The 18,562-nt window shown below is 38.7% G+C and overlaps 1 protein-coding gene across 2 annotated transcripts in view; it reads left to right on the forward strand.

Moving 5' to 3' along the window:
* The first annotated feature begins 7,448 nt into the window (after positions 1–7,448).
* vwc2 (von Willebrand factor C domain containing 2) overlaps positions 7,449–18,562 on the forward strand; it is a 49,923-nt gene continuing 38,809 nt past the window's right edge. For both annotated transcript variants that reach the window (XM_005795275.3, XM_023328015.1), the window contains exon 1: positions 7,449–7,695. The gene's annotated coding sequence lies outside the window, so the exon portion shown is untranslated. The remainder of the gene's footprint in view (positions 7,696–18,562) is intronic.

An 18,562-nucleotide genomic window follows, 5' to 3' on the forward strand; every position in this document is an offset into this window, starting at 1 on the left:
TCCACTTTGGCATCTTTAACCTTTCTCTGCAGAAAATCGTCACAGACAGTTTTGAAGTACGAACCGAAGATTTATTCAGACTAATGCAAATTAAAGATTCCCCTCTCTATGAGTCATGGTTTTGAATAATGACTCTGAAAAGTCAAGTTTCATAGTTATTTTTTTTGTAAAAATGAAAGAGATCTCAGAATCTAATTCACTCATTTTTGAAGAATATCCCATTTATTTTCCAAACAGCGTTCGACAGACACCATGATCACAGATGGCTGGATAATCCACAGCATCACAATGTGTTGAGGATACTTTTGCAAAAGAAAGACAAAACAAAAGGTTCAGGCTGAGGCCAGAGGAAGTGGCACGGCTCGAAAACAAGAAAACGCAGAGAAGTAGAAAACCGACACGCCAGGCACACAGACAATCTGGCAGACAAGTAGTGTTGGGAATAAAACTGTATCCTACAGGGGGAGATGGGTGAGCTGAAGTCAGGGAAGCAAAGGATCATGGAGGATCAGGCGGGAAATCAGGGTCACTGAAATGTTTGAAAGGAAAAAGGAGAAAAACAGCGACTGAGGTCGTTTTGTCTCTATATTCACCTGCAGAAAAGACAAATATAACTTTTTAATGAACATCATACTGAGCGAACAAATATTGCTCTTATGGAAGTGGGGTTATGGTTTTCAATTCTCAAAATTGAAAACCAAATCTGTATTAATGCAAATCTGTACAGCAAACAGACATCTGAGGTCGTATTTCCTGTTTTTCTTTCTTTATCTGCATTAAAGGAAACGGCTGGCATCCAGGATAGTGTCAACCCAACGATACCTGCTTTTATTTTTAAAAAAAGGAAGAACTTACCCTCACTGAGAACAAAACTCTGAAATGCAGAATAAGTTGTCACATCCGTCTCATTCCAACCTCTATCTTCTCAGTATTTTAATGGGATTTTATGTGATTTGTGTCTTCAGCACAAATATGCTGAAGAGGAAGCAAAATCATGGTTTTTAAATTCATTTACTCTAATATGAGTTTTCCTGCATGCTTTAGTTTTCAACTAAACGAATGAATTATTTTTAGAGGAACGTCTCTACCAGCTTCACTCATCTAAAGACTCAAATCTAGTGCAAACATTTTTAGTTTTAGTCAGATTGGATGGACAGCTTCTGTAAACACCAGTTTTCAAGTGTTGTCTATGATTCTCAGTTGGATTTAGGCCTGGGCTTTGACTAGGCCATTCTAACACATGGAAATTCTTTGGTTTAAACTGCCCTACTTTATTTTTGGTTATATGTTTAGAGTTTATTTGTGGCAGAAACTGAAACTCCAGCCCAGACTGAAGTCTTTCCTCAGAGTTTTTCCTTTATGTAGCTCCATCCATTTTCCCATCAGCTTCCCATGAACACATCCCCACATCATGATGCTGCCGCCACCATGTTTCACAGCAGGGATGTTTGCAGCATTAGTTTTCCATCACCTTTAGCTGCTGACTATAAATTTTCAAAAGGTTTGTCTTCTACAACTTCTGTGTTCTCTACAAGGTTTGTGGCTAAAAGCAAAAAAAAAAAAACATCGACTCTTTCTCAGTTTCCCATAACTTTCTCAGAACTTGTGGAAAACCTTCTGCATGTTGGTCCTGGAATAATTTCACAAAGTCAGAACAACTCCAACCATTTATCACCATAAACAAATTAAAACTCTTTTTAAAAACTGTTCAGCTGAAGAATGGAGTTGATGTTTTTAAATCACTTTTAAATAATTTCACAAAGTCTTAATTTTGTGCTTTCTTCTTTTAAGTTTTTATTTATTTATTTTTTTAAATCTTGATTTAATTGTGTGCACCTTTTTAATTATTTTATTTTCTATACTGTACACTGATGTGTCTCTTAGCCAGGTCTCCCTCAAAAAAAAGATTTTATCTGAAGGGACTTTCAGGTAAAATAATGATTTAAAAATACAAATAAATAAATACTAGCTGTATTTGTGAAAATTCTCTCTCTACCACATATATAAAAATACCCAGACTGTAAAATAAAACAAGCTGAAGTTTGAGTTTAGAATGAAAAGATGGGAGCATATGGACTTTTCTGCAAGGCACTGGAGTGTTTGGATGTTCAAAGTGGTCTGTGCAGTTTGGATGGCAGAAGGTGCAAAGCTGCTGCCCAAACAAACTTTTCCAACTGTACTTTATGGGAGCAGCACAAACAAAGCCCAGACTCACCTCACAGTAAATATTCAATGCAGGCTGCAGGAAAATTCTCCTGCGGTCTCAAAAAGAACAACTTAACCTGCGATTTTCAGCTGGATTGCGCTTGCTAATGGGATAGGTAGGCTACACTAATGCTTCCCAGTGTCCCTGCTGCCCCCCGTCCCACTACCTCACTCCCAGCCAACGTTGGATTTGCCCCGAAATTCTGCATTAAAAAAAAAACCCAGAGGTGGGCACTTCTGCTCCAGCTGGCCTGCAGAGTGTGGGTAGCCAGGCATGTGGAGCCGTTTCCACAGCAGTTCTCAAAATGCTGAAGTGGAGATAATCAATAGTTAATGGGGGGGAGAAACGTAATGACAGTGAAGGATGACATTTCAACCTCGGGGGAAGGTGTAGCAGCAGAGAACAGTGCTGCATGTATGCTGATGTGAGCCTGGAGCAGTTATGAGTTCACAGCCGACCCTTAATGGTATATTAATGATTTCTTTTTTCAACCTGATGCAGGCAGGAAGCAGAAGGGAGGGGGCGGGCTGTTTTTAGAGCAGGTTGCCACCATATGACTCTAAAAAGAAAAAGCCATATTCAGAGGTAAATAAATGAGGAAAATCTTTTTTCCCCCCTTTTAGACACAGAACTATTTAAGAGTTTGCAGTAAATTGGCGGGTAAAGCTGTCAGTCAGATCCTGATGAAAAATCACTGCAATACTCCGGCAGACCGGTGTCTGGTCACACTTTCTGCTGACTGGTGTCATCAAACTAATGTGTTGTTTTGTCTGATATTATTCCTTAGCAATGTTTGTCCAGTCATGTCACAGTGGGAGTATTTTTTTTTTAACATTTATGGTTATTTGCTTTTATTTTGATCTTTGAACCTGTTTACTCTGAATGATTCATAACAGGAAGCAATTATTTGATGACAGTCTCCTAACAGGGTTTGTTGTTTTTTGTCCTGAAGGAAAAAATAATAATTTTTGAGTCAAATAGTTTTAAGATGCTTAAAATTTGTATTTTATTTTTCATTGAAGAAGCAGAAAAGACCTCTAGACTCTGGATGAAACCAGCCTGGTGAAAAACCAACGTTCTCCCCTCAGATTTCCTCTGTTTTGGCTTTTTGTTTTGAATCTTTCTTAAATGCACCAGATCAACAGACAACTGTAACAAAAGCAGTTTTCATTTACTAACAAACATGAAAATAAAAAGCCCTATAAACCTAACCTGCTCCAACCTTAACGGCAACTACTGTCATCAAGCATGTCTGAATCTGTCTTTTTCATCACTTTGGATCAAATTGGACCCACTTTCAGTTCAGCTTCACTGGATCTCCCTTTTTAAACTTCTGCTCCTGCATCACAATCTGAGTATCTGGACTACGGTGGCTGGCAGGTGCAGAAGCAGAGCTAACATTGAAATGAGCTGCAAAGACATGAACGATGCTAAAACAAAAAACAGCTAAATGGAAATAAAAAATGCTGAAGAGAAGCTTGAAACAAAATCCTACAATCAACAAAACAAATGCATAAGAAAAATGATGCAACCACATGAAATGGAAGTAAAAGGAAAATGCCACAAATACCAAAAACAACAAGCAGAAAACGTAGCAAACTCGCTTATAAAAAAAACAGGAGTCTTCCAGGCCACTAGGGGGAGTCTGGAGGAGATTTGCAACACATTTTGCTGTTTGCACATTTGCACCTGTTGGCCATCATACTGGACTTTGACTAGCCCACTCTGAAACGTTCATTTTGTATTTGATCCATTCAGAGGTGAACTTGCTCTTAATTGTGCTTTTGTATAACTGAATTTCATCTGACCTTATAGCTGAGGCATGCAAGCTTTATAAAAAATATTTTTTACATATTTGTTAAAACTATCGTCATGTTGTGACAGTATAATATGAGACAGATAATCTGTTAAAAAAATCTGCTCATTTGCCTACAGAAATACTCCAATTATAGCCAGGAGGAGGATCTTAGCGCTGTCAATCATCCTCATGTATGCACTGCTCACAGCCTCCCTCTTGCTCTCTGCTACACCACAACTTCTTCATATCAGCAGAGCCTGTAATGAATACTCAGACAGAGGTCGCTTCAACGGAATATTTGACTGGTAGTTTTTGTCATTTTGACAGGTTGTAATTAACACTGACTGGTGCACATGGGCAGACATCACAGACTTTACGCAAAGACTTCATCACAGAATCAACTAAAATCAATCAATAAAAAAATCCTTACTGAATATCATCTCATGGACTCTGAACTAAATGCGTCTTTATTTCTCGGCCATTTCTCCACCGGCTCCGCCGCTGCGAAGAATTAAACTTAACTCGCCCTGCACTTTTAACAGTGGAGCTTGAAGACATTACCGTCCCGCTCAGAAGCGCAGCAGTCAGAACATCTGTGAAGCGAAACCACTCACAAAGATCCTCGTAAAAGTGAACACCCGGACAAGGATAAAGACTGACAGAGTGCAATTGATGGGTTTGGATCAGGCAGATCCAACTGACTGGTGAACTAGCGCCGATTTCTCTACAGATGCGAACCAGGAGGAATTTGTCGCTTCACCCCTGCAGGTGAAGTGACCTTAATTTAAGTGGAGTCGTTTAATTTAATTTATTATAAGTTACTGGAGCCACAGAGATTTTTGTCACTCCGGAGAAAAAGTTAGATGCGTTTATCTGCTTTATGAATGATGGGATCTGGATTCCCGGTTCAACTAGGTGAATATTAACTAAACCGTGTAAAAATGCACTAAATAGCCAAAGTTGATATGATTATAATTTGACAGGTAAAAATAGAACATGACCGATTTTTTTTTTAATGCTGTCGGTCAAGTTGATGAATAACAAAAAGTCTAATGTTACCTCTGTACTCACACAGCTGTGGGTAAACAGTTTTCCTGTAATGTCTGTTTCTCCTACACAAGCATGATTGACGGCAGTTGGACCCTCCTTCTACCTCTGATTATTTGTTTTCAATCTTTCTTCAGATGGCAATCGTATCGCTTGTAGGAGGTGGAGGAGAACAGGATGTTTCTGTTAGTGTAAGTTTTCTGCTCCTGGAGAAGAAAAGCGGCTCCTTACCGTAACTCTGCGTCATGTTTGATGTTTTTTGATCAAACTGCTGTGTTAGTTTTACAGCAGAGGTAACAAAACTCTGTACCTCCCAGAACGTTCCCCTTTTGTCTCATCAGTCCACTGGATGTCTTCCTAAAGGTCCTGGGGATCATCAGCTGGCATTTTGCTGGGACACATGATCCAGTTCTGATCAGCTGCTTTCAGTGAAATGTCAGACTGGAGTTTTAACAAGCTGTCACTGGGAGATAATTAGAAATAATGGAAAGAGACACAGGCTTCTAGCTTCTTTGATAATTCCCAATGTCAAGCTGTGCAGTGTACCTAGAAATATGGAGTGAACTGAGCTTAGGATGCGGTCGGCTGTATCAGCGCTGTGCGCAGCAGGAGCAGCATGGAGGAGAAGCTGCGTCTGCATGTCCAATCTATCACAGCGCAGCTTCAGACTCACAGCTTCAGATGGGAATCTGAAAAAGAGGGCGGGGCAACGGCAGGAGAGAGCTGCACAATTACAATGACTTCTAAAGTAAACCCAGCTGCTGGCCATATTGGGACATGATTATAGATTATAGATAATGTAGAGTCTGGCTGCCTGTACTAATGGCACTCTGACTATAATCATCCCAGGAAATGGATGAGAACAGTCCAGATAACTTTCCCCAGCAAGTGAAAACTCACAAATCCATTTTTATTTGAGGAGACACAAGAGGAGTTAAGGAATGTTTCAAAAACAGAGCATGAAACGGGCAGAGACGGTTATGAAACTAACTCAGACAGTTTCTGTTTTCTCCTCATTCACTGCAGCCGACTCCCCAAGGATACACACAAACTGAAAACTGCTGGAAGGAATCGATGCTGATCACATTGGAATAGTTACTAAATTATTTTTGGAGGAGAAAAGAAGAGTGAGGTGTCAGGAGGAGATGCCATGGAAACTGAGAACATTTCAGTGACTTTTCATCCAGTTTTGATCACCAATCATTTGAAATAAAAGGATTTTCATGTTCTATGTGCTTTAGACAGATGAAACTGAAACTTCATTTTTCTGCAATAAACTCTCCAACCAAGAATGAAAAAAAAAACTCATCTGCAGGGATTGAACCAGGGAAGCCGTGCTTGCTTAGTGGTCAGCAAAAACATTAAACATAATATCACTAGTAGAGTTTTTATAAGTGGATTTTCTCTCTTTGTGAGACCTCTTGGCTTTACCTTAGTGTTTATTACATAAAAATCTACATAACTTAATTTGGGTCAAATTCAACTGAAACAATGACAATATTCTCACTCCTCATATATTGACGCATCGGACGGTTTGCAATATTTACCGTGTAATAAGAAAAGGACGACCTGGTGTCTTACATGAATTTCAAATTAAGTGAAGTGATTGTTGGTATGAGAAGATGTGTAAATATATGCGTTCATACATCCGGCTGCATCAGTAATTGAGAGTGTAATTGAAAAGTCGATTCATTTCAGTAATTCAATTCAAAAAGTGAAACTCATATTCAGTAATAGACTCTAGGAGTGTAATTCTATTAGTTTGATGAATATGGCCTATATGGAACTTTAATTATAGGAGAATATTGATAAAAAACGGGGGGATACAAATATTTACAGCTGGGATGACAATAAGTGTGGCTCTGACTACATTAAATAGAAATATCTTGTCTTATTTAAGAGATCCTCCTCTCGCCCCCCACATGCATTCAAAATTAAGATTTTGAAATTCATTTTCTGAATATTTCCACTTTAAATTAGAAGGAATTAACTGAACATTGATTCTGGTGCCTCGGTGCTCTTTTCACATCTCCTTCCGTTTTCTTCCCTTCTGTCACACTGACTTCCGTTTCTGCCTTTGGGTTCATTTCCGAGCTCCTCCGGCCCACCAGCTGATCCACGTCTCTGCAAGAGCCCACAATTATCACAATTATCTGCATTTCCACAGTTTCCTTTCTGCGGCCTTTTGTCAGTTTGCACCAAATTACCCTTTGACCAAGCTGCGTCACGTGACGCTGCTCTCTAATTGCGGATAATTATGCAAAGCAGTTAATCACAGCGGAGCGCGAACCGCACTAATTGACCGCCTGCTCTCGCCCTCTCTCACTTTTCCCTGCGCCACCTAGCGGCCGCCCTCCACGCTCCAATATTTAATAAATTATTTCTGCGCCGCGCCACCGTGAGAAATAAAGTGGCAGTGCGAGCTTTGCGGGGACATCAGTGGCTGTTTGGCAGCGCGGCGCATCGCTCTGCTTCTCCTCGCTGCGGTGATTAAAGTTGAGCCGCTGACCTGCGCGCTTCCTCCCGGGGAAACTGCGCGTTTAACGAGCGTCAGTTTCCATTTCTCCACTCCAGATCATTTGTTGCTGTCCGAGAGCTGAGCTTCAGCCCGGCGCAAGGACGGATCCGGCTCCCAGGATCACAGGTACATTTGATTCATCTGGATGCGTTCGGATGGATCCCGCTGGCTTTAAATCAACTTTTAGCACTGCTTAATGTTCTTTTTTCATCGCAGTTTTTACTCTAATGTTGCTGTTATATCCACATTTATCTTAAAAAAGGCTAAATGAGCTTCATGCACAAGAGGATGTTGCACCTGTGGAGGCAGCAGCGGAGTGACTGAACTGTGTGTTATTGGCTAAATTAGGAGATGTCATCAGTTCAGGATGCAGCATCCATTCTGCAAAGAGAGCACAATGCAATAAATTCAGACTGTCCAGCCAAGCAGGTGGTTGCATCATAAGGTCTACATAGTCTGTGGTTTCTGGCTTTTATTTCCATGCTGCTGTAATAACAACATTTTCTGCCTGTCCATCACTGTCAGACCTTCATCTCGCTCTCTCTCCATCTCCTTCATTCGTTTTCAGCCCTGGACTTTTGCTGCCAGGCGCTGTGCATGAGCAAATGTTCACCTTGCTGCTCTGCTGTAATCCTGAGATTATGTGACAGCTCTGGAGGGGCTGTGGGTTTTTGGGGTTTTTTTTTGTGTGGGGTGTTTAGGCAAACTTTCGTCCGATTTGGGTCACTCGCAACATTTCCAGTCAGAGGATAAAATTCAGTTAGACAGCCCCGCAGCTTTCTGCATCCACTGGCAGATGGCTTAATACTAGTGGATTCTTCCTCTGTGTCCCTTAATGTTCTAATTGGGTTTCATCATTTCACACTGTTTGTGTGCATTAAAAAATAGATTTAAGTCACTCTTTATACAACCTGAACTCAGTTCTGTTGGTTCCAAACCAGCTATCTAAACATTTCACATCTAATCTGCAGTAAATTCCTTGAAATTGATGTAAAATCCCACAGTAAACAGCTTTCTGGTGGTGTTTTGCAGTGTGGATCTCATGTTGGCTCAGTGAAGTTGCAGAGACTCTGTAACGTGCAGTAAATGAACTGTGCGCCCTGCTGAGGGCATATTTGTCTCTCTGAGTTAATTCCAGCCCTGCGGAGCTGCTTTTCCCTCTGAAGGACATCCACTCTGTTCGGAGGGACAGCTGCTGGATTTTACTTTGAAAAGTTGACAGGAATTTGATTACTCCGATGAATACTTCCTGTCTGTGCGAGATTCTACCAGTCAGACCATTCACCAATCAGACACATCACTGTGGAAATAGTTTGTCTAAGTGGACAGAATCTTTTTATTTCAGGTATATTAATACATGGTCTGGCCACTTTATTATGTACACCTATACCAGGTTGTTGCTCCTTTTAATTCTTCATTTTTTGAGGAAATAAACTCCAAAAGGAGTCTGAAACATTCCTCAGATATTTTCTTCCTTATCCACATGCCGCAGCACACAGTTGCTGAGGATTTGTCAGCTTCACTGTCATTTCATACCCCAGAGGTGGATGGAGGCTACTGGAGTAAATCAGTTGTTTTTTTTTTACATGGAAGTAGCTAAAAGGAAATCTTTGTATTCGAGGTCATAAAGGACATGATCAGGAATAATACTAAGGTATTGAGACTGTGCCAGGAAACAAACCCAAGCATCTTTATGTTACCTCCACCAGCCTGAAGCGTTGATACAAGGCGACATGTTTTTGTGCTGCTCATGTCAACTTTTGACCGCACCACCTAAATGTTGCAGCTGAACTCAAGACTCATTAGAATCTGCAGTTTATTTTCTCCAAACTTTTACTTTGGTGAGTCTTTGTGCATCATTTCCTGTTCTTGGTTTTCTTGGTTAGTCCATCCACTAACAGGTGGTTACTGGAGCTCCAGTAATGGAGCCAGTTTGTCCTTTCTGCTTTGGCTTTTGGCATCAACAAAGTATTTTTATCCACACAACTAGGGCTGCAACTAACAATTACTTTAGTAATCGGTTAATCTATCAATTTTTCTGACGATTAATCAGAATTCTGCAGATTTTTTTGGCCTCTTCTTTACAAATACCTCAATTCAATATTTAAATAAGAAAATGAACATTTTCTTGCCTAAAATGCAACACCGTAGCATTTCTTTAGTGAACGCTTGATCATTTTCAGCAAAGGATGAATCTGCAGCTGATGTTCAAACATCAACTTTCTGCTGAATTTAGCATCAGTCCAGTGTTAAGCTGATCTGGTGATTCCGTTTTTGGTTAACTGACTAATAATTAGGTTGCAAAAGGTTATCAGTAAGAAATATATTTTACAGAATTTGAACCAGGTGAAGCTTAAAATGCCACTTGTAGAGTTCTGCGCAGAACATATTTACAGACTGAGGGTTTTTTATCTTTAATGACAAATGTATATATTTGTTGTATGTTGTTCTTTCAGTAAATTACTTTTTTAAAAGTCTGTACTCTTCAGCTAACAATTAAGTGAATACTAAATTACTTGACAATTATTTCAATAATCTGATTAATTGTTTCAGTCCCACAGACTAAGGCGTCTTACTGGATATTTCTCACTAAACCTCAGAATAGTTTGAAGTTTTCCATCTGCCAATAACAACAATGCAACGTTGAAAGTCACAACTTTCTTCTCCATTCCAAAGCTCACATCTGCTTTGCAGTTTATAGAGAAAGACCATGCAGAAAGACTCCAGGCTGGGATTTGAACCCACAACCAGCTGCTCCGCTATTCAGCCACATAACTGTACATGTGTACCTAATGAAGTGGCCGGTTAGTTTATACACAGATCAATCAACTGAAAAGTTATAAAGGAACAAAAACACCAGAAAGCACGAAGCAAAACATCACTAATTTCATTTTGTGATGTTGTCATTTTTAATATTGTGTGGATTAAGATTAGGAGAATAAATATAAACCCGTTTTCTTTTCTACAGATGGTGTATTGGTGATAAAAAAGCTTTGTGGATCAAATTTGAGACAAAGTGTTTTCACAAAAGCAAAATGTGAGTTTTTCCAGCAAGAATCATAATTTCCACTCAGAACTGCTTCACTCTGTACGGCCGCTCCTCCAAACGTTAGAGGTTAACTCACTGAATCTCCCTGATGACTCAGGAATGATGCAGTGAGAGTTAAACTTTAATTTGGTCCTAAAAAATGACAGGAAGGCATAAAAAGTCCTGGTGGCATTACACGGCATGCTGTTGTGTAGCTCAGCTCGTTAAAACTGGAGGTGTGGTTTGAGTCGCAGCATCTGTTACAGGCCCTTTTATGCTAGCTGAGCTAAATGTTTTCTACATTCACACAACTATTAAACATCTGAAAGTCTCTATTTTAGAGATTTCACTTCTAGTCTTGATGTCTATTTTAGACATTCAGTGGATTCCTACCTGTTCCCTGTTCCATTTTTTGTGAGTAAATCTTAAATATTTGAAAGAAAATGCAGTTTGGGAAGCTGGAATATGAAGGTGAATTGCTACTTGCTATTGTCTTGTTCAGGTGTTCCTGGATTTCAGTTATTTGTGAGCAGATGTTATCCTTTATCTGCGTGAATACTGAAAGACAGAGATTAGTTTTAATTTTAACCATGAACCACGTATCTATAGCATCTAAAGTCTGAAGAGTGACATCACATCTTTTTCTACTTTTACTTCATTGGTCACAATTCTGCGCCAGTCAGACATGATAAATCTGGATGTTAAAAATGGTTGGAAATTATAATTAGGAACTGATGAAAGACGTCTGCGTCAGTGAAGCATCACATTGTAATCGCAGCTCTTTCGGCTCTGACGCCACATCCAATCAGACTTCAGAAGCTGCAGTCAATAGGCCGTTTCTATCGGTAGTGCTTTTCTGGTTATGAACTTGTGGCGACAATCTGGGCTGGATAAATTTAAAATCGATCCGTAGACGTCTCCATCCATGATTACTTCTGTAAACAATGCGTTGCTGTGTGACGTCTATTTTCTTCTTCTGCGCATGTGGGCCGTTTTGGAGTCATAAACCGTTCACACAGAAGACTGATTGTGGCACATTTAATTAGTAACATGAAAAACTGGAATTGAGCATCAAGGTCTGCTCTGTGTGATCATAACCTAACAGACAGTGGAGACTGGGAACATCCCATTAGATGCTCTGGCCCAGGCGCCATGACAGTTTATCGCTGATCAAATTTACTCAGATTATTTCACAGTTTTCCTTCCTACTCACCTTCTAACAGGTGAAGTGATGAAGATGTGATCATTGTTAACTTCACCCATCAGTGGTCAAAATACTAAGCCTCATCTTTGCATCATCTCCTGGATTATTCACCCAAATCCAGGAGTACTAACTAAGACTAAAGTGTAATTAGGAATCCACAAATGGGTGGAAACATTTTATCTGGAGTGTGGAAAATTCCTGGAGATGAAAGCGACGCTTCACTGCATTTTGTTCCTATTTATAGCGTTACTGTGTCAGTGTAAGAGCGATCAACCTCGCTGGGAGAAACCTCCTGAGTGACATCAGAGATGAAAGCGGGAGGCAGGTCAGTGTTTACTCAGCTTGACTGCTGCCACTTGTGTCGGCCAGGCCTTGCCACTTCACTTTATATGAATTACTAGCCAGAGCCGAACTCAGAGCAAGATCTCAGGTTGTTTTGTCAAGACGCATCGTCCAGACTCGCTCTGCTCCATGATAAAAATGACGACGACTCGTGAGTCACACGTCTGCCGCGTTCCGGTCAGCGTTGCTGCAAGGCTGACCTGGAAGCCAGGTTCAATCCCGCACGCTTGATTAAACTCTGCCGCAGCGCTGCTGGTGGTCAGGCGGGTTCTGGTCCGCAGCCCGGGCCTTGATAGGAGACTCTGGCCTTTGACAGAGGGATTTAGAAACGCTGTGGTTCTGGCTGAAGAACGCTCAGGCCCATGTTGGGTTCATTTGGGTTCTAGAAGCGCAGACATTTAAATGTCAGTGGTAAGTGGGAACGTTGTCGGTTCTCTGAGATAATAGCAGAGCGACCGACAGCGTTTAAATGTGCAATGTTAATGGGGGAGAGCAGAATAACAGAATGCATTTTTGTGTATTGGAATATAATTATGATTTTCTCCTGCTGCAAAGATGTAATTCCAGCTTTTATTGCAGCGAGCAAAAATGATGCTAATTATCCGGAGAGGTGAAACGGAGGAGTGGCTGGTGATATAAAGAGGATGACACATTCTTCATGAAAGGTCAAATTCCTTTGAGATTTTAGTTTTAATATGAGAATTGAGTATTTAACAAACTGTTCTCATTCATGGAAGGCTTGGTAATGATGCAAATATCGATAGCTGTGAAATACTTTTCTTCTTCTTCTTGTTTTAATTGATTCGCAGCTTCCGCACTGCAAGAACACAAAATTTTACCAAGTATTTTTGGTCTAGTTTCTAGTGTAAATACTTGAAATAAGACAAAACTAACTTGCAAGTAACTTTTCAGCAAAATATAGGTGCTAATACTGGAAAAATGTCTTGTTATAAGTGTCATAATCTGCCAATAGAACTAGAACCTTTTCATCAATATAAGGGATTTTTGACCTAAATCACAATCCTACTTTGCTAAAACGTTACGTGTATCGTAGTTTTGTCTTATTTCAAGTGTACTAAGACATTTGCACTAGAAATTAGACCAAAACTACTTAGTAAGTAAGTTCCTACACTGTTTTTGCAGTGTAGGAACTTTTAATTAAGAATAGAATAGAAATACTTTTATTGTCCCACATTGGAGACATTAGACATCAGCAAGGCAGACAATCAAAGCGTAGATTCACGCACATCGGTATGAGAATATATATAAAACATACAGTGTGATTAAAAACAACATTTCAACATAAATACTCTGCAGTAATTAAATAATCTGGTCCAAAGGAATGTCCAGCTGTGTAGGATCAAAATGCAAAATGTACAAAATGTGTGTGTATATTTATCTATTAAGAACATCAGACTATTTACAATAAGTGATAAAAAAAACCCTCATCACCAACAGAAATGTTATTTAAAATGACTAAAAACAGCTGAAGTTCCAGCATGAATATAAAACCTTTATGAGTTTGTTGGGAGCAGTGTTGGTTATAAAGTTTGGTTAGTCTATAACAAATAATAGACTAATAATAATAGACTTTGTTTCCTGGAGCATAAACTGATGTGACACATAAGGCCATTTGTTTTAGCCGGTGGCCAAGAAGCTGGACGGAGACCAAGTTTATGTTGCCACGGCGATGAACGATGAGAACAAGAGTAGCACTATTTCAACATATTTTACTCAAGAAATTTCTCAAGTAAGAAAAAATTCTTGGACAAATTTGTCAAAAGTACTGAGTAACTGTTCAAAACCTCAATCATTTAATATTTAATGTAAAGTTGTGTAGAATTTTTGGTATTTTAAAGATCAAAATGAAAAGAATTTACATTAAAAGTACTATTTTCCCCAAATTATTATTTTTTTCAATATAAAATTTATAAAACTTTTACAAAAACTGCAGGTGTGTGTCTGTGTCTAGTTAATTTTTGGTTAAAACATGTTTGTTTTTCATCCAGTGACGTTATTCACTTTCAATGCATTTCTGCTCCAACGCAGAAAAATCAAATGTACTTTGATTCTTTAGACACCTGGTAATAAGATGTTCATTTGATTCAGCAAATATGCATTGACAAGTTGGGTCAAAGTAGTTCTCCATGACTGGAGTTGGAAACCCCTGGTCTGTACAGATTGTGCAATAATAAATGGTCAGACATCCCTCTCTCTGTGTGCTGTTTTACTGGCAAAATGAGGATGGCAGTAATTACATCACCTGATATTCTGTAAAAAAAAAACCCAACAACAACATAAAACTCCCCCCACCTATCCCTTAATGTTTGATTTTTGTTTCCTCTACTGACTAAAGGTTGGATTTTCCTCCATTTTTAGAGTGATATTAAGCCACTGCTATAAAAATTTAATCAATTTAATTTTGTTTTTGCACATTTAAGGGGTGGAGGAACCATTAATGTAATTTATCATTTAAAGTTAGAACAGAAGGAGTCCTGAGGAAATTAATTCAACAAATTGAAGTACAGACATATTACTTTCAGTCTAACATGATGCACATTCATAATCTCAAACAAAAGAAGAAGAACTGCATTATTTAGAGCAAGGCATTCATTTTACAGTAAGCAATTTAATAGTTCAATTAATTAATTTGGGAAAGGTACTGGAGTGACAAAACAATCCCCATGAACTATAGTAAGCATTTACAGACCTGAAATATTTATTACCATATGATATATTATGTACTAAAAGCACATCTGCAGGAACAGCATCATTTCTTCTGACTCATTTTCTCTCTGCTGATGTTACGTTGCATGTTTACGGCCTCAGCGCCCCTCCCCCTCCTGTTGCTCGCCCTGTCAGGTCTCTGATTTGAATGGACTACATTTCCATCCTCTGGCTCAGTGGTGCAACACACACAACATTAGGCTGCGTAATTTAATCGCTCAGCCATTAATCTCTAACGATATGATCGGATAATGTGCACTATTAGCCTCTGTTTTGTTTGCCAGGGATGTGTAGTTTGTTTGCTGGTTTATTAGGCTCGCAGCAGCTGCTTGGACCATTATTTATTAATCAAAGATGTATTCAGAAACAACATTGGATAACAGCTTGGTGCGGCTGCAGCACAGCGGTCAGGGGACAAACATTAATGCATGTAAGGACAATAAAACAATTCTTAGTGCCATATTTAAATTAGATAAACACCACAACACGTTTCTGTTGCTGCTTTGATGGGAGTCCAAAATGTTCTGCTAGACGGCTGTGTTTACTTTGGACTTCAGAAAACCCAGCGGACCAGAACCAGCAGATGACATGGCAACCAAACCATCACTGACTGTTTCCTGTGGAAACAGACTCCACTCTTCCACCAGACCGACTTCCAAATGAAATGCAAACTTTACTGTAATCCAAAGGGAGAAACTTGGACCATTGTTTGTTTTTTGACCCATGTTAGAAACTGGTAACTTGATGTATATATCATAGATGTATACATCATGGATGTATACATCATCATACCTCTATGATGATGTGGTACAGCCATTGTAGATAGAAAAAAAGAGTAAATTTCCTAATTTCAGGAGTTTTCAACAAAATCTCGGAAATATTTGTTTGGCAATTTGAAAGTCTATTAGAAAACACTTGGACATTTTGAGATTTATCTCAGAAGTTTTCTAAAAATTTTTTTAAAAGTTCTGAGTTTGAAAAGTCAAAACCAAGTCTACTGGAATATCAGGTGTGAAAACACCTTAGACGTCCCTGGACTCCTCCTTCCACTAAACTTTCCTTGTATATTAGAGACTCTTTGTGTCTTTCCCTGCAGGTGGATGGTGTCAAGTACTTTCTGCTGGTCATCTGTCCTGCAGGTCATAACAGAACATTTCAACTATAAAAATCAGAAATAAGCCATAATCATCCAAATTAACTGGAATAAACAGTTTAGATATATTACTCTATTTAGTGAACTTATGCAATTGAATTACTGAAATAAACTTTTTGATTATATTCAATTTTTGAGATAGATATGTACAAGAATCAACTGATGATTTATTCATGTGCAGGTAATTAATTCTTCTTATGCTAATTTGAAATATGTTTTAGCCTCATATTCTAGTTATTTGGAAGAGTAGAGTTTGTGCAAACAGCCACAGCACATGTCCGCTTTGCTCTGCGTGGTTGAAAAGGTGTTTGATGCTAATTTTCTAAGTGTTTGTTTCCCAGAGATCATTATTTCGAGTTGAAGTGTTAATAGAAGAGTTGTTTTCCTGCTCATAGCTCAGGTTTATTTATTTTTTTAATCTATGAAGTGGGTGTTTAAACGTGTCAGCAGTGTGAATGAACTTGACGATGTCGGCTTATGTAAACTCTGTGTGCTAACAGAGCGAAGGTTTGTACTCCACAGCGGCTAGCGCCTCGTATTGGGAACATGACTCCTCAGAAACAACTTTGTCTTTGTAACAGTTTGGAAATTCATCCACAGCATTCTTCAGACTCCACTGTGTCTCTAAGTCACATTTTTTTCTGTTTGTTTCCTCTCTTTCAGTGTCTCCTTGCAAGCACTGAATTTAGAGCAGCGAAGCAAAAAAAAAAAAGTATTTGCAGAACTGTAGGCCAGAGATAAATCTCTGACCTTTTATCAGATGGCTTATATACAGGAATATAAATAAAAGAGTGTTTGAACATGAAGAATGGGTGAAAAGGATAATCTTCAACCTCATCTTAATAAGATTTCACTGCACAACGGTACAGTAAGAAGGAAAATACCTGCGTTTACATTTAAATCTGTTTTCATGACACCAGCTGGATATTATTCTGAGAAGTGGAAATTAGTTAAACATTTAGTGGAGATAAGGTTTGTGTCAAAGCGGGGAGATGTCATATGGATGGAATGACGGTTGTGGAAAAAAAGAAAAGTAATTTGCAAAGGTGGTAAAGCATATTGCTCTGCATTTATGCAAATATTTGTTGTGCTTCATTTTCTTTTCCTCACTGCCAACAAACGACACTTGGAGACTGGAGCCACTGGTCTGTGCAGGAAGTGTGAATTGGTTGCAGTTCAAAGTGAAATTGCCTGATTTAAAGGCTGTCTGCTTCAGCTGTCAGCTCTCAAAGAGCAAACGCAAACAAGTAAACAGGAGAGAAAAAATCTGCATAATTAATAACCGTATTAGTCACATTTCTGTCACCTCCCCAAACTGCATAAACAACCAATGGGTGTAATTTCTCACAGTCTCAAATAAATGAAAGAAAGGGCCAATCATCTGTTTATTTATAATTTTTTTCTCTGTTTGATACTTATATGCTTAATAAAAAATGCATATCTGCCTGTATTTTGAGCTAAATAGTTTTCATCTCCATCTGCTGAGAAAAATGTGAAGACTGGTGAAGTATGGAGAAAAAAATGTGTCGGTTAGGACACCCACACTTGACCTATTTTTTCCATAATTACTTCAGTTTAGAATAATAATTAAATGTCCTTGCTTTGCAGAAATATTCTAAGGTTCAAGGTAAATAATTTCTCTCAGGCTCAGGGCTGTTTGGATTGGAAAAGTACTAAAAGATGAATGTAGATGAATGAAGCTGCTACACAAACAATGTTTAGGAGTCCTCCAACCTTATCGGTACCCGGAAAAATGTGAAAAAATAATCTTTAGTTGAACATAATTTGTAAATGTTTTGATTTATTTTGTGGGGGAGTCCAGTTCACAGAAACAATTATTTACCAAATCTGTGTGGCCACATTATCAGCTCCCATGAAAATTCTTGTAAAGTAAATAGAACTGAAGCATATTTTTGTTCATTTATGCCTCACTTTAATTAATCAGATTGTATAGAAATTATTAATCAGTAATCTGCTATTCCTTGTGTTTTGCCATCTATAGGTAACTCTTAAGAAATTTGAATATTTTCATAAAGTTAATTTGGATTCAATAAGTCAAACACATTTAAACACTCATGCTGATATTTTACAGTACATGACAAAACATTATATTTTGACTAATACCGTCATCAAAATTATCAAGTAAATATTCATCAGATATGTTGATCAATGCTCTACAAACAAAAGGCAGCTCTAACCAGGTGGTTTCTAGCCTTGATTTAAAGGAACTCAGGGTTTCAGCAGTTTTGCAGTTTTCTGGAAGTTTGTTCCAGTAGTAGTATTAGTATCAGATCAGTACATATTTACAGTTTCTTTCTCTAATCAAAAACATACCTGGAGTGTTGTTTCGATTTTTTCATGCATGTTTGATAAATTAATTAATCTCCATGGTAACCATTCAGCTGTTCAAAATGCGTGGGCGGACTGAGCTCCTCCCACTCATTTTCTTCAAACTAGCCAGCAGCAATTAGCAAACACCTGTTAGAGCTAAGCATCAGCTGAGCTCATTTTAGGAGCTACTTTTCAGGGAAATGCTGGT

This window comes from Xiphophorus maculatus, chromosome 22, assembly GCF_002775205.1.
Source record: "Xiphophorus maculatus strain JP 163 A chromosome 22, X_maculatus-5.0-male, whole genome shotgun sequence".
Classification (NCBI taxonomy): Eukaryota; Metazoa; Chordata; class Actinopteri; order Cyprinodontiformes; family Poeciliidae; genus Xiphophorus; species Xiphophorus maculatus.